This window comes from Sphaerodactylus townsendi, linkage group LG06 (assembly GCF_021028975.2).
Source record: "Sphaerodactylus townsendi isolate TG3544 linkage group LG06, MPM_Stown_v2.3, whole genome shotgun sequence".
NCBI lineage: Eukaryota > Metazoa > Chordata > Lepidosauria > Squamata > Sphaerodactylidae > Sphaerodactylus > Sphaerodactylus townsendi.
The window spans coordinates 127,993,730-128,013,084 of record NC_059430.1 but is presented as its reverse complement, the minus strand read 5'-3'; the positions used below and the strand labels follow the sequence as shown (position 1 = coordinate 128,013,084).

The 19,355-nt window shown below is 48.1% G+C and overlaps 1 protein-coding gene across 4 annotated transcripts in view; it reads left to right on the top strand.

Moving 5' to 3' along the window:
* The window catches only part of BICRA (BRD4 interacting chromatin remodeling complex associated protein), an 83,237-nt gene that overhangs the window by 27,121 nt on the left and 36,761 nt on the right, over positions 1-19,355 (top strand). The window contains exon 1 of one of the 4 annotated variants that reach the window (XM_048499119.1): positions 15,972-15,988. The exons of the other annotated variants lie outside the window; for them this stretch is intronic. The gene's annotated coding sequence lies outside the window, so the exon portion shown is untranslated. Of the gene's footprint in view, positions 1-15,971; positions 15,989-19,355 lie in introns of those variants that run through there. 4 annotated transcript variants of the gene reach the window in all.

The following is a 19,355-nucleotide window of genomic DNA, read 5'->3' as shown; positions in this document are numbered from 1 at the left end:
GGTTATTTTAATACCTCTTTATTAATAATAATAATATGGCCTATTTCTTAGTAAAATAAAACAAATTTGAATGTCAGCAAGCCATGGCGTCTGCCCATGCTGGCTTGCCAGGGGCAAACCCCACCCTGCGCTGGGCCTCATCTGCATGCAGAAGCATCAGGGAGGGTCCCCGGGTTGCTGCTTTCGTCCCCACCTCCCTCGCGGTACCAGTGTCTGCCACGAGCTGTGGCTCTGCCCCCGGCTCCTTTCTGGATGGCTGGCTGGCCAGGGCAAAGCTCCGAAGCTGCGGTATCGTCCCGGCTGGTTCGGCTCCAGGTGGGTGGTGCCCTCCGAGCAAAGATGAGGGTGGGGTGGGCGGCCCCAGCCCCGGACATTAGGTGACCCAGCATTTTGCTTTTGTGACCTGGTGACGGGTCACACAACGCACCATTTGGGAAATGCTGCTTTAGAGTTTTTGCGTGTGCATGAAAGCTTATATCAAAGAATAAAACTATGCAGCAGTGGTGTAGGAGGTTAAGAGCTCGTGTATCTAATCTAATCTGGAGGAACCGGGTTTGATTCCCAGCTCTGCCGCCTGAGCTGTGGAGGCTTATCTGGGGAATTCAGATTAGCCTGGGCACTCCCACACACGCCAGCTGGGTGACCTTGGGCTAGTCACAGCTTCTCGGAGCTCTCTCAGCCCCACCTACCTCACAGGGTGTTTGTTGTGAGGGGGGAAGGGCAAAGCGATTGTCAGCCCCTTTGCGTCTCCTACAGGAGAGAAAGGGGGGATATAAATCCAAACTCTTCTTCTTCTCAAGGGGACCTGAACTCAGCCATTTCTCTGTGCTTGAGACCAGCCCGGCTACCCACCTGAATTTATCCTCCTCCGTGAGTGAGGCTGTTCTTTTCCTTTGCCATGTTATATGGACAACTCTGCAGTGAAGAACCAGTGCGAATCCCACCTTTTGCTCTGCCTCAGAGCAATAACGCGTTTCCAGACTGATTTTTTGTTTGCGCGCCGTGTAAAAATAATCAAATACAAGATGGGGCGGCGCTCGGGTTATAGTCGGCTTGCTCAGTTTGTGCTCGGGCGGGAAGCCCTTTGTAGAATTAACACTGTCTAATGGGGTCTGCAACCTGCGGCTCTCCAGATGTTCATGGACTACAAATCCCATCAGTCCCTGCCAGCATGGCCAATTGGTTTTCTTTTAACCAATCTTGTTGGTTAAGAGAAAAGGGAAGGGAGAAAAAAAGGAAGTTGCGTAACTGGCCTCAAGAAACCTGGTATTGGAAGAAGAGTTGGTGTTGAATGTGTCTTGTCGTGTGTGAATGTAGAAGAAGAAGAAGAAGAAGAGTTTGGATTTATATCCCCTCTTTCTCTCCTGCAGGAGACTCAAAGGGGCTGACAATCTCCTTGCCCTTCCCCCCTCACAACAAACACCCTGTGAGGTAGGTGGGGCTGAGAGAGCTCCGAGAAGCTGTGACTAGCCCAAGGTCACCCAGCTGGCGTGTGTGGGAGTGCCCAGGCTAATCTGAACTCCCCAGATAAGCCTCCACAGCTGAGGCGGCAGAGCGGGGAATCAAACCCGGTTCCTCCAGATTAGATACACGAGCTCTTAGCCTCCTACGCCACTGCTGCTCCTGTTGCTCAGATTGTAGGTAGCAACAAAGGTAGCACCAGCTGCTCCTGTTGCTCAGATTGTAGCTCTTCCAACGGCGTGCCGTCGCTTGACTTAGGAAAAACAACAGATGTATTTTAGCACCAGAACAGCAGCAGGAGCCCTTACAACATGAACAAGTGCGTAAGGGAGAAAAAACCTGCCTCAGTCACATCTGGTACGTAGAAATCACATTATATTTACCACCACCTATCCCGGCTCCTTCTGCCAGCTTCTTAACACAGATAAAATGTGCCAGGGAAACTTTCCACAAACTCTGCAAATGAATGAAGGACTCTGTAGCTCCACGGTGCATGTGCTGTCAACTGACATACGATGAACCCAGCAGTTTTTCAGGGCCAAGATGTTCAGAGGTGGTTTGCCGTTGCCAGCCTCCACGTGGGCTGAGAGCTCTGAGAGTACTGTGACTGGCCCAAGGTCACCCAGCAGGCTTCATGTGGAGGAATGGGAACCGAACCGAGTTCTCCAGAGTCAAGGCCCTCCACTCTCAACCATTGTGCTCCGTGGGTCCGTTAAGCTTTTTTGTTTCTCTTCCAGTGCATATATTGGAATACTTTTTTTAAACTAAAATTTTATTGCTTTTCCAGAAAGTTGAGGGATTTATACATCAATGCATCAAAGTTTGAGAGCGCAAAATTGTCGTACTTGAGAAAAAACAATAAGGATGTGTAATAATATAAACTGAACTAATACATTTGCTTTGCTACTCATCTAGTATGATTTCTCCTCCCCCTTTCCTCCCCCTCCCTCCCTCCTTCATTTCCCTAGAAACTGTACCCTGGCTTCCCCTCTACATTTCTTTCATAGGTTCATAAAGCAACTAATTTTTCTAATTCTTACATCTAAGAACAATAGTCAGGAAAAAACGCAACACATAAAACTACAACTACAATTAAGAAGGTAATTAAATTACCTAAGCATATAGTAAGTGGGACGACATTTTATATACTTTAATTACATAACTAATCCACGGCAGCCAAGTTTGGTAATATTCATCAGTTGACTTTCCTTTAAGGTTAAAAGATATTTTGTCCATTATATATGTCTTTGTCCATTATATAGTCTTTGGACTTAATTTCTCCAGTCTTCCAGATCCGGTATCTTTTCTGACTTCCATTGTTGTGCTAGGACTATCCTTGCTGCGGAGAGCATATGGAATATCAAATGTTTACAGTGAAAAGGAAATCTTACTTTCGACATAGCTGGACCCAGCAGATAAGTCCCCATAGTTTTTTTTTAAACTGAATTTTAGTTATATCAACGATCTGCGAATGGATCTCTGCCCAATATTTCTTTTTTTAAAAATAATAAATGTTTTATTGTTTAAAATGCAAAAAGAGACATAGACAAAGAATAGAAATAAACACACTAAGAACATAATGGGGTATGAACAAGCATGCCCTTGTCGTACATTAGATTGGCAAGCAAATCTAGTGCTATAATACTGTATATCTCATTCCTACATAGTACATATAGTATATTCGAACCCCGAAGGGTCATCCTTTAGTTTCTTGAACATTTCTTAACTTATTATGAAGGAAAAAAAAGGGAGAGGAAAAGAAAAAGAGAAAGAAAAAATATAGAAAGATAATGAATAAATTAAAATATGTAGGAGACTTCTCCTTTCCGTAGAATTTTCAATACATTAACAGAGAAATTACCTAACTGCTAGTTACCTTACAGTGAAAATAGGTAATCTGCCCAATATTTCTTTACCCTCTTACATGACCACCATAAATGTTGAAAAGTCCCTTGTGCTTCCCCACGTTTCCAACATAGAGGTGAAATCATATATTGGAATACTTTGATCAGCTGAGGTTCAGCCATGTTCTTTGGTGTATTGCATCAAACCTAGACTGTGGTAAAGCTGCAACCTCCAAACATAAAAGCAATTCCACATTCACATTTACACCATGATGCAGAGGGCGAGTTTCCTGCCAGTCCGACGTTCAACAACAGCTCTCACGTTATACAATAGCTCAGTCTAGCTACTGGGAAATATCTCCCCTCCTCCAGTATTTTTGCTGCCGTGCTGAGTGATGTTACTTATATAACCCGAGACCTGCCGCTGCAAACAGGTAGCTTGACTCCACGTCCACTCCTCTGGAGCCTTGTTTCTCTGCTTTCCGCCGCAGCCCGATGTGAACAAATTCAGCAGGCCTGGCATTGAAATAAGCAGTAGAGATCGCGTCTCCCGCTACAATGCTACGTCAAGGCAGGAACGACTGGGCCAGTTAGAGATCTGCTGTGCTATCTTGGAGCGCTCTGTGCTGCTAATTGCATGACATCTTGGTTAGGGGTGTACAGAGGGAGAAATGGAGCCCGGGGAAAAATGGTGCCCAGGCCCCGCCCCCCACGGGTCCCCGTCCCCTTGCGGAGCCCCCCCATGGAGCCCTGCCCCCTTCAGAGCCCCGCATTTACTTTATTTCAGCCAGCTGAAAAAACAGCCTGCTCCAGCTGCTGGGGCCTGGCTGGTGGGGCAGGGTGAGGGGGGAATGGTGAAGGGTGTGGGGGCCCCTTCCCTGTGGAGCCCTCCCCCATGGAGCCCCGCCTCTGCCCACTTACTTTATTTTAGCTGGTAGCTGGCTGAAAAAACAGCCTACTCCATCTCCCGGGGCCTGGCTGGTGGGGCGGGGTGAGAGGAGAAGGGGGAGGGGTGTGGGGAGCGATTTCTGCCCCCCCACGTGATCCCAGTGGCAGGCGCCCGGGGCAGATGCCCCACCCTGTCCCGTTATCGCTACGCCACTGGTCTTGGTCTCCTGTCAGTGACAGAAAATTGCACCTGTCAGACATTTACATCGATACTTAACTTTGCTTTTAGCGGGACTGATAATTCATTGATTTTATTAGCTGCCTTCCTGCAGTAGAATTTAAAGCGACTTGTGTGAAAATTAAGACTTTACGTTTCCTGTTGAAACATGGCAACATTAATGGGATTGCATGTTGTGAGTTTTCCGGGCTGTGTGGCTGTGGTCTGGCATTTTTTGCATTTATGGTTGGCATCTTCATAGGTATGTTGCAACGAGATGCATTTCTCTCCATGGCCCAGTGTGGAGTGATTGTATGGTGGGTTACATGTTTTGTCTGCCTCTCAGCAGTGGCGTAGGAGGTTAAGAGCTTGTGTATCTAATCTGGAGGAACCGGGTTTGATTCCCAGCTCTGCTGCCTGAGCTGTGGAGGTTTATCTGGGGAATTCAGACTAGCCTGTACACTCCCACACACGCCAGCTGGGTGACCTTGGGCTAGTCACAGCTTCTCGGAGCTCTCTCAGCCCCACCGACCTCACAGGGTGTTTGTTGTGACGGGGGAGGGCAAGGAGATTGTCAGCCCCTTTGAGTCTCCTACAGGAGAGAAAGGGGGGATATAAATCCAAACTCTTCTTCCTCTTCCTCCTCCGCTTCCGCCGCCGCCGCCTCCTCCTCCGCCTCCTCCTCCTCCTCCGCCTCCTCCTCCTCCTCCTTCTTGAACAAGCCTGCTGGCCTGCATTACTGATGTCACGGAACTGGCGGCTTCAGTCTCCAGATTGGCCAGGTACAGAAGGGATAACTTTGTGATGTGTGGAAGAGTCCATTATCACCAGTCTGCCTTTACCACTGGATAATAATTTGTAAGGGGCAACTTTGCCCAGGTGGGTATCTTTTTGTTTAGCAAGGAGAAGAAGCAAAGGGAAGGCAGCTGATCAGATACTTCAGGGACAGAAAGGAAAGAGCAGGCTACTCAGATGTCCAGGAGGAAACTGGCCAGGTATTCATCTTCCATCAGCGGTAAGGATACGAGAGCTAAGATTTGTTTTGTGTGTGTGTGTAGAGTTCAGTCAAGGTGCGGCAGACGTATGGCAGCCACCCCACTACGTGGTTTCAAGAAAACAGATGTTTGGAGGTGGTTTGCTACTGCCTATGTCTGCCGAGCAACTTGGGACTTCCTTGGTGGCTTCGTGTCCAAGTACTAACCAGGGTTGACCCAACTAAGGCCCTTTCCGCACGGGCCGTAAACAGCGCCCTGGGGACAGCAAAAACGCCATCCCCAGGGAGCTGTTCGCACGGGGGGCCCAGCTGCTGCGCAGCCGTGCCGCCCTCGCTCTCCCCAAGCTGCGCAAAGCCGCCATTTTCCCACCTCGTTTCCCCAGCGAGGTTTTTGAAAAACGGTGGCTTCCAGCCGCTGCCGTTCACATGCGCCATCCCTCCCTCCGTTCCCCATCAACTTACCATCTACGGCCGTCCGGTGTGTCGCTGAGGCCTGGGGACACGCCCCCCCCTGCCCTGCGACTCCGGAGTGGTTGCGCAGGGCAGGGGAGCGTGTCCCCTGGCCTCAGCAATGCACTGGACGGCCACAGAGACGGTAAGTTGATCGGGCGACGGCGCAGTGTGGCGCCGTCATCCCGGTAGTTTCTGGGACCATTCGTGCGAACGGTCCCAGGGGGGTTGGGTCGGCGTCATGTATGCCGACCCAACCCCCATCGTGGCTGTGCGGAAACGGCCAAAGTGTCAGACTCCCTGTTTGGACAATAAATCACTTGATTGGCTTTTGTTGAAGACATGTCAGGAACATAGAAAGAGAGTTCTGGCGAAAACCACGCCAAACTCTTGATAAGAGGAGTGTGAGGTCCCCACCCCCACATGAGAAGCAGACAGTTCGCATTGTCCGGCCTGGAGCCTCTTCCCAGCCGCAGAACTCCCAAGGCCACAGCCAGAAGGGATAACCCAGCACCTGCAAAAGCGACCCCCCCCCCCCAAACAGCGCCATCATGACACCAAGTTTCTGAGATCTGATGAGATCACGCTAGGCTTGATCCTCTTCAGTATACCCAAAAGTTCACATATGGACCCAGTAGGTTTTCTGCCTTCTCTCCCAACTCCCACCCCCCATCTTTTCAATAGCAGGCTTCATCGTCGTCGTCGTCGTCGTCGTCGTCGTCGTCGTCGTCGTCGTCGTAGTAATAATAATAATAATAATAATAATAATAATAATAATAATAATAATAATAATAATAATAATAATAATAAAATAACCTTTAATGGCATAATTAAAACAACAGCAGCAATATACCATCAACAGTGGCAACCTCAGTGTAATGATATAATCTCCAGTACAGTTATAACCGTTTGCTGATGACAGAGCACAAAAAGTTAGCCAGTGCTTCCAACACACTTGCAGAACCACAATCCAGCATCGTTACCACAATTGACAGATCAGTGTTATCAATGGGGGGTTTTAGCCACGGGTTTAGATATTTGTTCCTGGCTAAACTGTGTAACGGGCAGTGTAATATCCCGCATTGGATTGATTCTTCGTAAGCTGAACTGCAGGGACAAAATCTTTCATTAAAAGGCACTTTCTGTATTCTACCCTGAGTGGTAGCTGAAGGTAGCAGGCCTCATGTCAGTTAGTGGTCTTCTTGACACTTGGATAATGGTAGACTTCTTGACGCTTGGATAAAATAGTGAGTCCAGTGGGCTTCAATGGTAAACTCTCACTTCAGCTATGAAAAGGTTCTTTTAGCATGTTCTGATCTGTCCTGGAAGAGTTGCCTGTCCCGAGGCCACAAACACAAACCACCCTTTTCCCACTAAGTGAGTGAGACCAAACCTGCTCAGGTGTGCCAAACCGAGCACGCTGCAGACTGCAGCGTCAAATGAAGCTATTTCCCCCTCTTGCCTTTCAGATGTAGCTGTCGGCTCCTGTCAGCCATCTTTGGTGATTTATACCACGCAACAAGCCATTAGATTTCAAGAGATAGGCTCTTGGGCCCTGCATCCTACCTGGAGTGGAAAGCCATGCCTGAAAAGTACCTGACTGTGCAGTCCTAGGAACGTGTTCCTGGCATTAACCCAGGGGTCTGCAAGCTATGGCTCTCCAGATGTTCATGGACTACAAATTCCATCAGCCCCTGCCAGCATGGCCAATTGGCCACCGGTTGCAGACCCCTGCATTAGCCCCATAGTACCAACTTGAGTATACCTGCTTTAGAGTAGACCTGCTCTAAGTGTTCAGCATGTTGCCTTACAGACAAATTCCTGTGTTGATACATAGTGTGTTGTAACTGCAGCCTCTAATTCCACAGGCATGGAAATCACCTACCGTGTTTCCCGGAAAATAAGTCAGTGTCTTATATTAATTTTTGCTCCCAAAGATGCGCTATGTCTTATTTTCAGGGGATGTCTTATTTTTCTGTGTTCTGTTCGTAGGGCATGCTTCCAAACAAAAACTTTGCTACATCTTACTTTCGGGGGATGCCTTATATTTTGCACTTCAGCAAAACCTCTACTATGTCTTATTTTCAGGGGATGTCTTATATTCGGTGAAACAGGGTAGGTTTACCTTTATTGTTTCAAGTAAGGAGGAACGTACGATGAGCATCTTGTTATTAAAGAAAGAGTTGCTTCTGTGATGTAGGGAAATGTTGATTTTTGGAAGTGTGGGTTTCCAAAGTTATTTCCAAGGATGTCTTGGTCACCAGACCCCGAGGAAGCGTGACGCTGCGCAGACTTCAAGCTCTTCAGCTCGCTGTTAGGTAGTGCTTTCTCTTTCAGCATAGAAGAGCATCCGACAGCTAACCCTTTCTGTATCCCTTCTGGAGTCTTGGTTCTTCTTGTGACTTTCCATCCTTTTGGTTAAATTATTTCACTTCTAATTTGCCATACTTGTGTGGGAACAGAGTTTCTTCCTGAGAAGTCTCTGTAATACCGTGTTTCCCCCGAAAATAAGACAATGTCTTATATTAATTTTTGCTCCCAAAGATGCGCTATGTCTTATTTTCAGGGGATGTCTTATATTTCTGTGTTCTGTTCGTCGGGCATGCTTCCAAACAAAAACTTTGCTATGTCTTACTTTTGGGGGATGCCTTATATTTCGCACTTTAGCAAAACCTCTACTACGTCTTATTTTCTGGGGATGTCTTATATTCGGGGAAACAGGGTAGCATTGTGTCAAGTTCTTTCATGCCATTCTATCTATTGCTGGTTACTGGCGCAAATGCAAGAAGACAGAGGCTCATTCCGCACATGCAGAATAATGCACTTTCAAACTGCTTTCAGTGCTCTCTGAAGCTGTGCGGAATGGCAAAATCCACTTGCAAACAGTTGTGAAAGTGGTTTGAAAACGCATTATTTTGCGTGTGCGGAAGGGGCCAGAGAGTTTGGAATATCTGGGCATCCTTGCTTGCTTGGTCGCCTGTCTGCCTGCTTCTAGCAACTTCGAAGGAGTTAGCCGTTGCTGCGGAATGTCTAAAATTTCCATAGCGGCAGAGGGCACCAAGTGCCAGTTATGATCCACGGCTGTGCATTTTTCTTCAATTCTAGGGTTTTTTTAGAACCAGTAAACAAACTGGAGAATGTGGCTTTAGTATCTCCTCCACCCGCTGCCGATTGTGCCACTAGGAAGCCTTCACGTTGCCGATTCCCAGTTTCACAAGAGAGCGTGTGTACGAATTCCAAAAACTTCACCATCTAGTGTTATCGCCTAATAAATCGAGTTGGAACTACCGTTGGCAGCGAGCTTCCCTCTGCTTTGAGCAGAATGAGGAGCTGCGAAAGAAACCGTAGCTCAGCGCCTAATATTATTACAGTCAATTCGGTCTGCATTTGCACAGCTGTTACAGAAACATTTAAACATCCCTTTTGCCAAAAATATGTTCTCCTCTGTTCTGATAAATAAAAAGAGGAGAAATGACATTGGTTGCAAAAAGAAAAGCGAGGACAGAGGAACATTTTTTTTTCTTCCTTAGAATCTGGGTTATACTACAAAAAGCTTTTTTAAAAAAGTCTTCGTCTTAATTTCTTCCAAATTTAGCAAACCATCACTTGGAAAATAAGAGTCCCGTTCTTGGCTCTGGTTTTTCTTCCCCTTTTCCACGATCTTGGATGCTGCCCTGAAACCGCTTACTCACAAGTCGTCTTGAGATTTTGATACCTCCTCTTTTGTTAAAGTTTTCAGTGCTTTGAAATAAAAAAATAATTCACATGGGCATGAAAGAATATAGAACAGTGATGGCGAACAGTGGCACTCAGAACCCTTTCTGTGGGCACATGTGCACAGAGTTCATCATGTGGGGGAGGCAGAAAATCACACACACCCCCCACACAAACATATCTAGGCTAGCTTGGGCATGATCCTTTACCTGGGAGTAAGCTCAGTTGCTGGCAATGGGTCTTGCTTCTGAGTAAACCCTGCTAGGGTCGTGATTCACCCATTCGAAGCGTTGCACGGTTGCTTCACCCAGCTTACTCCCGAGTGACGTGTGCCTCGGAGCCAACCATTTTTTTGACACTAAAATCTCAGTATTCAGGTTAAATTGCCGTGTTGGCACTTTGCGATAAATAAGTGGGTTTTGGGTTGCAATTTGGGCACTCGGTCTCGAAAAGGTTCGCCATCACTGCTATGGAAGATTGAGTGAGTCTGTCCCGTCCCCCCGGCAATAGAAGCAGCATTTTGATTATTCTAGTTTCCCCCCACCTCAACATACCATAGATCCGTGGTGGCGAACCTATGGGCGTGCTGGCAGGGGCTGATGGGAATTGTAGTCCATGAACATCTGGAGTGCCATAGGTTCGCCTCCACTGCCATAGATGCTTACAGGTTTTCGTGGAAGTGTCTGTCTTGCAGCTTTCCCAGATACTTCTGTTCAAGATTATTTCCAAAGTCTGAGTGAGCAGTTGTATTTTGGGTGCGCATAGGCAATGCAGCAAATCCAGCTGGGATGATGGGAGAAATATTTGCTTGTGGCAGCAAGATCAGGGGCAGGGGACCTCGAAGTGGGGGCAGCGGATTGACCGACTGCCCGCTTATTGATAAGCCCATCTATTGTCGGGAGGGGGAACAAAAATGAAAACTTTTAAGTGCACAAATGATACACAGCCTTTTTTCACTGGTTTAATCAGTTAACAGAGAGTGGCCTATTGCAAGTAAAGAGACAGTTAAATAGGACTTAAATTTCTGCTCAGAATGCAGCAGTATGAATGGGGGGGGGGGCTTGCCTTCTGCTTCGTTCAAATTGAATGGATAAGGAGCGCCCCTTCAACACGCGCGCGCTGCCTTTATTCTTCTGAGTCGACTTCTCTCGTATGCTTTGATGCGAACGTACGCACCTTGTATTGCCTCGATGTTATCGTGCTCTGCTCTGCTTCGGAGCAGCGGCAGATCTCTGCGAAAAATGTAAAGGATATCATGGTGATCCCTCTTGAGATGCTCCACTGCTTTGTCTAGAAGAGGCTGCCATGTTATGTCCAGATGGCCCAGGCCAAGGATGCTGCGGGGAAAGCTGGAGCCAGTCAGGTTAGAGAGAGGAAGAATTGCAGACCCCTGGGGAGGGGAGGGATACGAAGAGACGACCTGCTTGCCATTCAGAAGAGAGGGATTCTGGGAACTGTCTTGCCTGTCCTCCCTCTCTCCCTCTCCCTATCTCTCTTACACACACACACTCACACTTGCACAACCCACACACACACCTCACACACTCACACACACACACACACACACCCCCCAACAGAAACCATGCCTGGCCCTGTTTGTGTGTGTGCTGTTGATCATACCACAGGGAAATACTGTGTTTGGAGTACTGTGTTCAGTTCTGGTCGCCACATCTCAAAAAGGATATCAAAGAGATAGAAAAAGTGCAGAGAAGGGCAACGAGGATGATTGAGGGATTGGAGCCCCTTCCTTATGAGGAGAGGCTGCAGCGTTTGGGACTCTTTCGTTTGGAGAGGAGACATCTGAGGGGGGAAATGATTGAAGTCTATAAAATGATGCATGGGGTAGAAAATGTTGACAGAGAGAAATTGTTCTCTCTTTCTCACAATACTAGAACCAGGGGGCATTCATTGAAAATGCTGGGGGGAAGAATTAGGACTAATAAAAGGAAACACTTCTTCACACAACGTGTGATTGGTGTTTGGAATATGCTGCCACAGGAGGTGGTGATGGCCACTAACCTGGATAGCTTGAAAAGGGGCTTGGACAGATTGATGGAGGAGAAGTCGATCTATGGCTACCAATCTTGATCCTCTTTGATCTGAGATTGCAAATGCCTTAGCAGTCCAGGTGCTCGGGAGCAACAGCCACAGAAAGCCATTGCTTTCACCTCCTGCACGTGAGCTCCAAAGGCACCTGGTGGGCCACTGCGAGTAGCAGAGAGCTGGACTAGATGGACTCTGGTCTGATTCAGCTGGCTTGTTCTTATGTTCTTATGAAATATATACCGTGGCCTGGGAAGAGGTGTTTATTAAGAAGAGGCGTTTGGATTTATACCCCACTTTTCTCTACCTTTAAAGCATCTCAAAGTGGCTTACAAGCTCCTTTCCCTTCCTCTTCCCACAACAGACACCTGGTGAGTTAGGTGAGGCTGAGAGAGTTCAGAGAGAACTGTGACTAACCCAAGGTCACCCAGCAGGCTTCATGTGGAGGAGCGGGGAAACAAGATAAGAGTCCGCTGCTCACGTGAAGGAGAGGGGAATCAAGCCCGGTTCTCCAGATTACTGTCCACCTGCTCTTAACTGCTACACCACGCTTGCTTAACCAAAGCAAAGCCCTAAACCGTGGGTCTCGCCAGACTCCGGAACGGGTCCCTTCACTTTGTGCATAGTCTGTGTCCTTTCGGCACGACACGTTCCCTGTATTGGCTGGGGCTAAAATAGGTTCTGTGTTTTTATTCCTGATTTTGCTGCCATCGAAGTTAGGCCGCCGGCCTCCTTGGCCTTTCGTCCATTTCAGCTAACGTTGCAGCCAGAATGGAAAAGGGGATGAAATTGTCCTGAACAAAGAAAAAAAGAAAGAAAGCTGCTGATATTTTCCTTGGGTTCTAAAGCAGCATGAAAGTCTCTGACAGCCATTTTTGTCTGGGTTGGCCACAGAAGTGTACGTGTGGCAAAGGCTGTTGTGAAAGTTTGCTTTGGAGGACATCTGCAGAGTTCATCTCCAGTTTTCCCCCATTGAGTCATCCAGCTCCCAGTTTATCCACGTTTCAGAGAATTGTTTTATTACTTTGTGAAGATTTTGCAAACATTTAAAATTTCTTTAAAGTTCCTTTAGAAAAGCACTCCAGTACATCCTTATGTAGAACGAGTGGGATGCAGTGGTTAAAAGCGGTGCGCTCTAATCTGGAGTGCCGGGTTCAATTCCCTGCTCCTCCGCATGAAGCCTGCCGGGTGACCTTGGGCTAGTCACAGCTATCTCTGAACTCTCTCAGCCCCACCTGCCTCCCAAAGTATCTGTTGTGGAGAGGAGAAGGAGGTTGTAAGCCAGTGGTGGCGAACCTTTGGCACTCCAGATGTTATGGACTACAATTCCCATCAGCCCATGCCAGCACAGCCAATTGACCATGCTGGCAAGGGATGATGGGAATTGTAGTCCATAAAGTCTGGAGTGCCAAAGGTTCGCCACAACGGTTGTAAGCCATTTTGAGACTCCTTGCAGTCGAGAAAAGCAGGGTATAAATGCAACTCTTCTTATTTTTTACCAACAGCCAGTTTGTATGTCCATTCATTCATTCATTCATTCATTCATTCATTCATTCATAGTCCACCTTTCCCACAGGGACTCAAGATGGGATTACATGTAGTGAGCCAGTACAGTCTCAAAAGGCACATCGAATAACTGATGCATTAGGATTTTAGAAGTCTGGAGCCACCAGAAAGAACTGAAGCGGAGCATAAGTGTCCACACAACACATTAGGCAGTACAGAAATTACAGACTGAGATCCTGCTTACAATAAGCTCAGCACAGCAGTACAGACGGCACTCCGTAATCCAGTGTTTTCCAACCTTTTCGCTGTTACGGTGCCCTTGACCTCACTCTTCATCTCTCACGGTACCCCTGCCATCCTCCCCCCCACCTTCCCCTCCCAGTGCCCCTGCTTGCCACCACCACCACCCCACCTTCCCCTCCCAGGGTGGGGGTGGGTGGGAAGTGTGTGGGTGGGAATTGGCTGCTGACCTTGCGGCAGGCCCTACCTCCTGGGCCAGCTCCATATCCTTGCTGGTGCCGGCGGGCAGAGGCGTTCCAGGGGTATATGGCGCCTGGAGACAAATTGTCCCCAGCCTCTGCCCCCCCTCCGCCCCTGATGCCCCCAGGTTGGGGGTGGGGCTTGGGGAGCAGGAAGGGGTGGGACTTTCTGCTCCCCAAGCCCCACCCCCGGCCTCAGTGCTTATAAAAGAAGGTGTCCGAGGCCGGGACTGCAATCTCTTCTGGCCTGCCTGGAGGGGAGGTCAGAAGAGACTGCAGGCTGCCGGCTGGGAGCCCAGCTGGCAGGGCGGGGGGGAAGGGGGGGAGTCCAGGGTGGGATTGAGGGTGCTTGGAGGCAGCATCTTTTTTGTGTGCCACGGACGGGGTTGAGGCACGCGAAAACGAGGAGATAGCAGGACTTCCTGGTCACGTGGGGGGCTGATTTTGCGCCCCCCCCACGAGACCAGAAGAGTGGCGCCCGGGGACAAGGAGTACCCCTTGTCCCTAGGCAGATACGCCACTGTTGGCGGGAGACACTGCAAAAGTGAGGGGGGCCGGTAGCGTTGCCGCGGTACCCCTGGGACATTCTCACGGCACCCCAGGGTACCACGGAACCCTGTTTGGGAATCGCTGCTGTAATCATTTGTCCAAGGAAGACATTTTTGTAAGACTGTTTTGTGCCGTGTGACCCTGTTACCTGCACAGGAAACCCTCCCGAATAGTTCAGTTTTGCATCGCTTGCAGAAGGCCGGCAGAGTGGAAGTTTTCTTGACCCCCTGGGGCAGGTCATTCCTCAAAGCGGGAGCCACAATGTCGAAAGCAGTTGGAGGAGCGGTTGTCAAATTTGCCCATTATCAGGTTGACACTTTCCGAAGCCCCTGCTGACTTGAGTGAAGCTATTCTCGCGGAGGGTAACGGGGGCCAAGGCCATGAAGATAGCCGGTGGTGCCTTAAACTGAGCCCCGGCAACACACGGGCTGCCAACGGAGCTGAATAAATGGAAGATATGAATCCGTGGGTAAGAAAACTGCCTCTTTGCATAGTGGCTTCTGCCAGGCTAGACTTTGAGAGATTATAGCCTTTCTTGGGGTCGTTATTCTCTCTCACCTACCTTGCAAGGTTGTTGTGAGGTTAATTGGAGGGGGAGAGAATCATGGGCACTGCACCACACTCCTTGGTGTTTTTTTTTTTTTAAAGGTGATGAAAATATGGAAAATTGTAGGGGAGGGGAGGTGGAAAATAGAAGCGGGAAGTCTGTGTCTTAATCTAGTTACCATGTTTCCCCGAAAATAAGACAGTGTCTTATATTAATTTTTGCTCCCAAAGATGCGCTATTTTCAGGGGATGTCTTATTTTTCTGTGTTCTGTTCGTCGGGCATGCTTCCAAACAAAAACTTTGCTATGTCTTACTTTCGGGGGATGCCTTCTATTTCGCACTTCAGCAAAACCTCTACTATGTCTTATTTTTCGGGGATGTCTTATATTCGGGAAAACAGGGTATGTGAAAAGAATAAAGAAAGAACCACGCATGGAGTTATGTAAAGAACAGCGGTTGATTGACTATTGTGGGGTTTCCGGACTGTGTGGCTGTGGTCTGGTAGTTTATGCTCTTAGCGTTGCCGCCTGCATCTATGGCTGGCGTCTTCAGAGGCATGTCTCAGTAAGTTGTGTTTCCCTCCTCGGCTGACCTCAGCAGGATTTAAGCGGTCTTGTATGCAGGATTTAAGGTGCAGAAATGTGTGTCTGTGTTAGAGAATCGATTTGCAGTGCACATGTTGATTTTTTCTGAGTAACATGGGCTGCTTTGGATAAGAAAAAGGTGCGACCGGGTGGAGAGCTGGGTGGTGAATTCAGTAGAAGAGAAGAAGAGTTTGGATTTATATCCCCCCTTTCTCTCCTGCCGGAGACTCAAAGGGGCTGACAATCTCCTTGCCCTTCCCCCCTCACAACAAACACCCTGTGAGGTAGGTGGGGCTGAGAGAGCTCCGAGAAGCTGTGACTAGCCCAAGGTCACCCAGCTGGCGTGTGTGGGAGTGTCCAGGCTAATCTGATTTCCCCAGATAAGCCTCCACAGCTCAGGCGGCAGAGCGGGGAATCAAACCCGGTTCCTCCAGATGAGATACACGAGCTCTTAACCTCCTACGCCACTGCTGCTCCTGTTTAGAAGCCTCAGATTTTAACAGAGAATGTTAATACTAGCAGTGGTTTAAGGTGGTAAAGTAATTAGCAGCAATGCTCAGTACTAGGAATGATGCTGCATGCTTATATCCTGCTTGTGCCCGGCCGTAACCCTTTTTCCTTGCAGCGAGACCTGGGAAATACGTAGACATCAGTGGGTTGATTCAAAGGCGCGTGGAGGTTGCACCTTTCCGAGAAGCGCACTGGCCGCAAGGTACTGCAACACATTCTACCTTCCTAATTAGGACCCGCCCAGGTAGGGGACACCCCTTTAAAAGGTCCCGTGGCGGAGAGATGTCCTCCAGCTCAGGGGAGAGCTACCACTGGACACTTATCGTGAAGGGCATGAACAGGTCGCAGACCCCTGAATTATTAGCTGAAGTCGAGCGATTGTGGGCCCCAACTAAATGTCCCACAAACTGGCCATGGTGGCAGGGGCTGAAGGGAATTGTAGTCCATGAACATCTGGAGAGCCGCAGGTTGCAGACCCCTGAGTTAGCTGAAGTTGAGTAGCCTCGTAGAACGGACAGTGGAAAAAGTCGAGCGTTGAGAGATTGTGGGTTCCTACTAAATGTCCCACAAATGGTACCTTTTGTCTGCCGTCGCTACAGATGGACTGTCATCATCATTATTTTTGGGGTGCTGTGTGGTTTCCAGGCTGTACGGCCATGTTCTAGCAGCAGTGGTGTAGTGGCTAAGAGCAGTGGCTAAGAGCAGGTGCACTCTGATCTGGAGGAACCGGGTTTGATTCCCAGCTCTGCCGCTTGAGTTGTGGAGGCTTATCTGGGGAATTCAGATTAGCCTGGGCACTCCCACACATGCCAACTGGGTGGCCTTGGGCCAGTCACAGCTTTTGGGAGCTCTCTCAGCCCCACCCACCTCACAGGGTGTTTGTTGTGAGGGGGGAAGGGCAAGGAGATTGTCAGCCCCTTTGAGTCTCCTGCAGGAGAGAAAGGGGGGATATAAATCCAAACTCTTCTTCTTCTTCTTCATTCTCTCCTAACGTTTCGCCTGCATCTGTGGCTGGCATCTTCTGAAGATGTCAGTCACAGATGCAGGCAAAACGTTAGGAGAGGATGCTGCTAGAACACGGCCATACAGCCCGGAAACCACACAGCACCCCAGCGATTCCGGCCGCAAAAGCCTTCGACAATACATTATTATTTTCATTAGCAGCAGCATCTGTGAGATCACAATTCTTATGTTTCTTTAGTAAAAATTGTACCCGTGTGTATTGATTACAGATATGTAGTGAAAAGCTTTTTGTCCACATGTAAATTGGGGGGGGGGATTGTTTTGCATTCAGAGTCATCTTCCTTTTGGGTATGCATGAGCTGTTGATGAGCTTTTTTGGCTGGTTTGGCTGGCTACTCTGTAGTCCAGCGTGGTTTGGTCATGCCTCCTCGCGTGCCCGATAACCCTCCTGGTTCAGAACTTGTAGCGGGAAGAAGGAGAAGGAAAGGAGTTTGGATTCGTACCCCGCCTTTTTCAACCAAAAGGCGTCTCAAAGCAGCTTCTCCTCACATCAGACACCTTGTGAGATGGGAGTTGCTGATAGAGTTCAGAGAGAACTAAAATTTCCAATTGGCCATGCTGGCAGGGGCTGATGGGAATTGTAGTCCATGAACACCTGGAGAGCCGCAGGTTGCTGACCCCTGGGCTAGCTCAAGGTCACTCAGCAGGCTTCCTGTGGGGAAATGCGTCCAGTCCACCACTTTTAACCACCACACCACGCTGGTGCGCTCAAGCCCTGACAGGTATTGTCACTGTGTAAAGAGCAAACAAGATTGAAATTAGTGTGCCAAGTATAATATGACAAGAATGAACAAACCAAATTGGCACACTAACTTGGACTTGTGTGTATATGACAATTGCCATAAATCATTCCAACAACATTTGTACAAAGTTATTTTTTCAATTATTTTTCATATAAATATTAACACAATTATACCAATACTAACCCTACTAACACTTCTTCACGCAACGTGTGATTAGTGTTTGGAATATGCTGCCACAGGAGGTGGTGATGGCCGCTAACCTGGATAGCTGATGGCCTCTAACCTGGATAGCTTTAAAAAGGGTTTGGACAGATTTATGGAGGAGAAGTCGATTTATGGCTACCAATCTTGATCCTCCTTGATCTGAGATTGCAAATGCCTTAGCAGACCAGGTGCTCAGGAGCAGCAGCAGCAGAAGACCATTGCTTTCACCTCCTGCATGTGAGCTACCAAAGGCACCTGGTGGGCCACTACGAGTAGCAGAGTGCTGGACTAGATGGACTCTGGTCTGATCCAGCAGGCTAGTTCTTATGTTCTTAACCCTATTCTAATAACCTATTGAGGAAAGTAATAAAGTACAATACATTTACATAAAGTGCCAGTGTCAATAAAACAAATCAATGTACAATTTTCATCATTTCATTTGTAAAGCGTATATTCAAAAGTCCATATGAAACTTCAAAAAAATGGAAATGTAAAAATTTCTTGGAACTCATCAATTTGAAGTCTCATATGGACTTTTGAATATACACTTTACAAATGAAACGATGAAAATTGTACATGGATTTGTTTTATTGACACTGGCACTTTATGTAAATGTATTGTACTTTATTACTTTCATCAACAGGTTATTAGAATAGGGTTAGTCTTGGTATTATTGTGTTAATATTTATATGAAAAATAATTGAAAAAGTTACTATGTAAAGAGCACCCAACAATGGTTATTTAACCAGGCTGCTGTTTGGATCTGTTCCTGAGATCCATTTCTGTTGTGTGATCTCGCAATCGGTTCCAGCATTTCGGCAGCCGCTTCCAAACTTCAGAGCTGGTGTTTTTCTTTTCTTGTTCTCCCTGTTGCTGGGCCCGGCGAACTCTGGCTGCGGGGCTCCCACAGAGCATCTTTAACCCCAAGAGCCGTCTAGGTGCCTCCTCGTCGTTAATTAGTCAAACTGTGCATCTCTCCTGGGAGGCTGCTGAGGATTTTCTCGTTGGAAAACAGAGTCATGGAGAGGTGAAGGGACTTCTCAGAGATCATAGGAGCAAAATCAGGGGTCTGCAACTTGTGGCTCTCCAGATGTTCATGGACTTCAATTCCCATCAGCCCCTGCCAGCATGCCCAATTGGGACTAGCCCAGGGGTCTGCAACCTGTGGTTCTCCAGATGTTCATGGACTAAAATTTCCAATTGGCCATGGTGGCAGGGGCTGATGGGAATTGTAGTCCATGGACACCTGGAGTGAACATTGTAGTCCATGCTGGCAGGGGCTGATGGGAATTGAAGTCCATGAACATCTGGAGAGCCACAGGTTGCAGACCCCTGAGCTAAATGGAAGAACCGGGAGTAGAGCCTGTGGATTTTTGCTCCATCCTATTACGCAGTACTTCTTCCCAGACCCGAACTCGCATCTCATGAGTAATCGCTGCCTGTGTTAACGGGGCACCCATGTTCTAGTCCCAAATATCTCCTGTAAAAAGGCATCTGCTATCCTCGGTTTTGTTCTTAAGCGTGTGCAACGAGCGAGAGACGCAATTATAACCCCCACTGGTAGCTTTCAGTACGTTTCAAGTGGAATCGATACCTTGG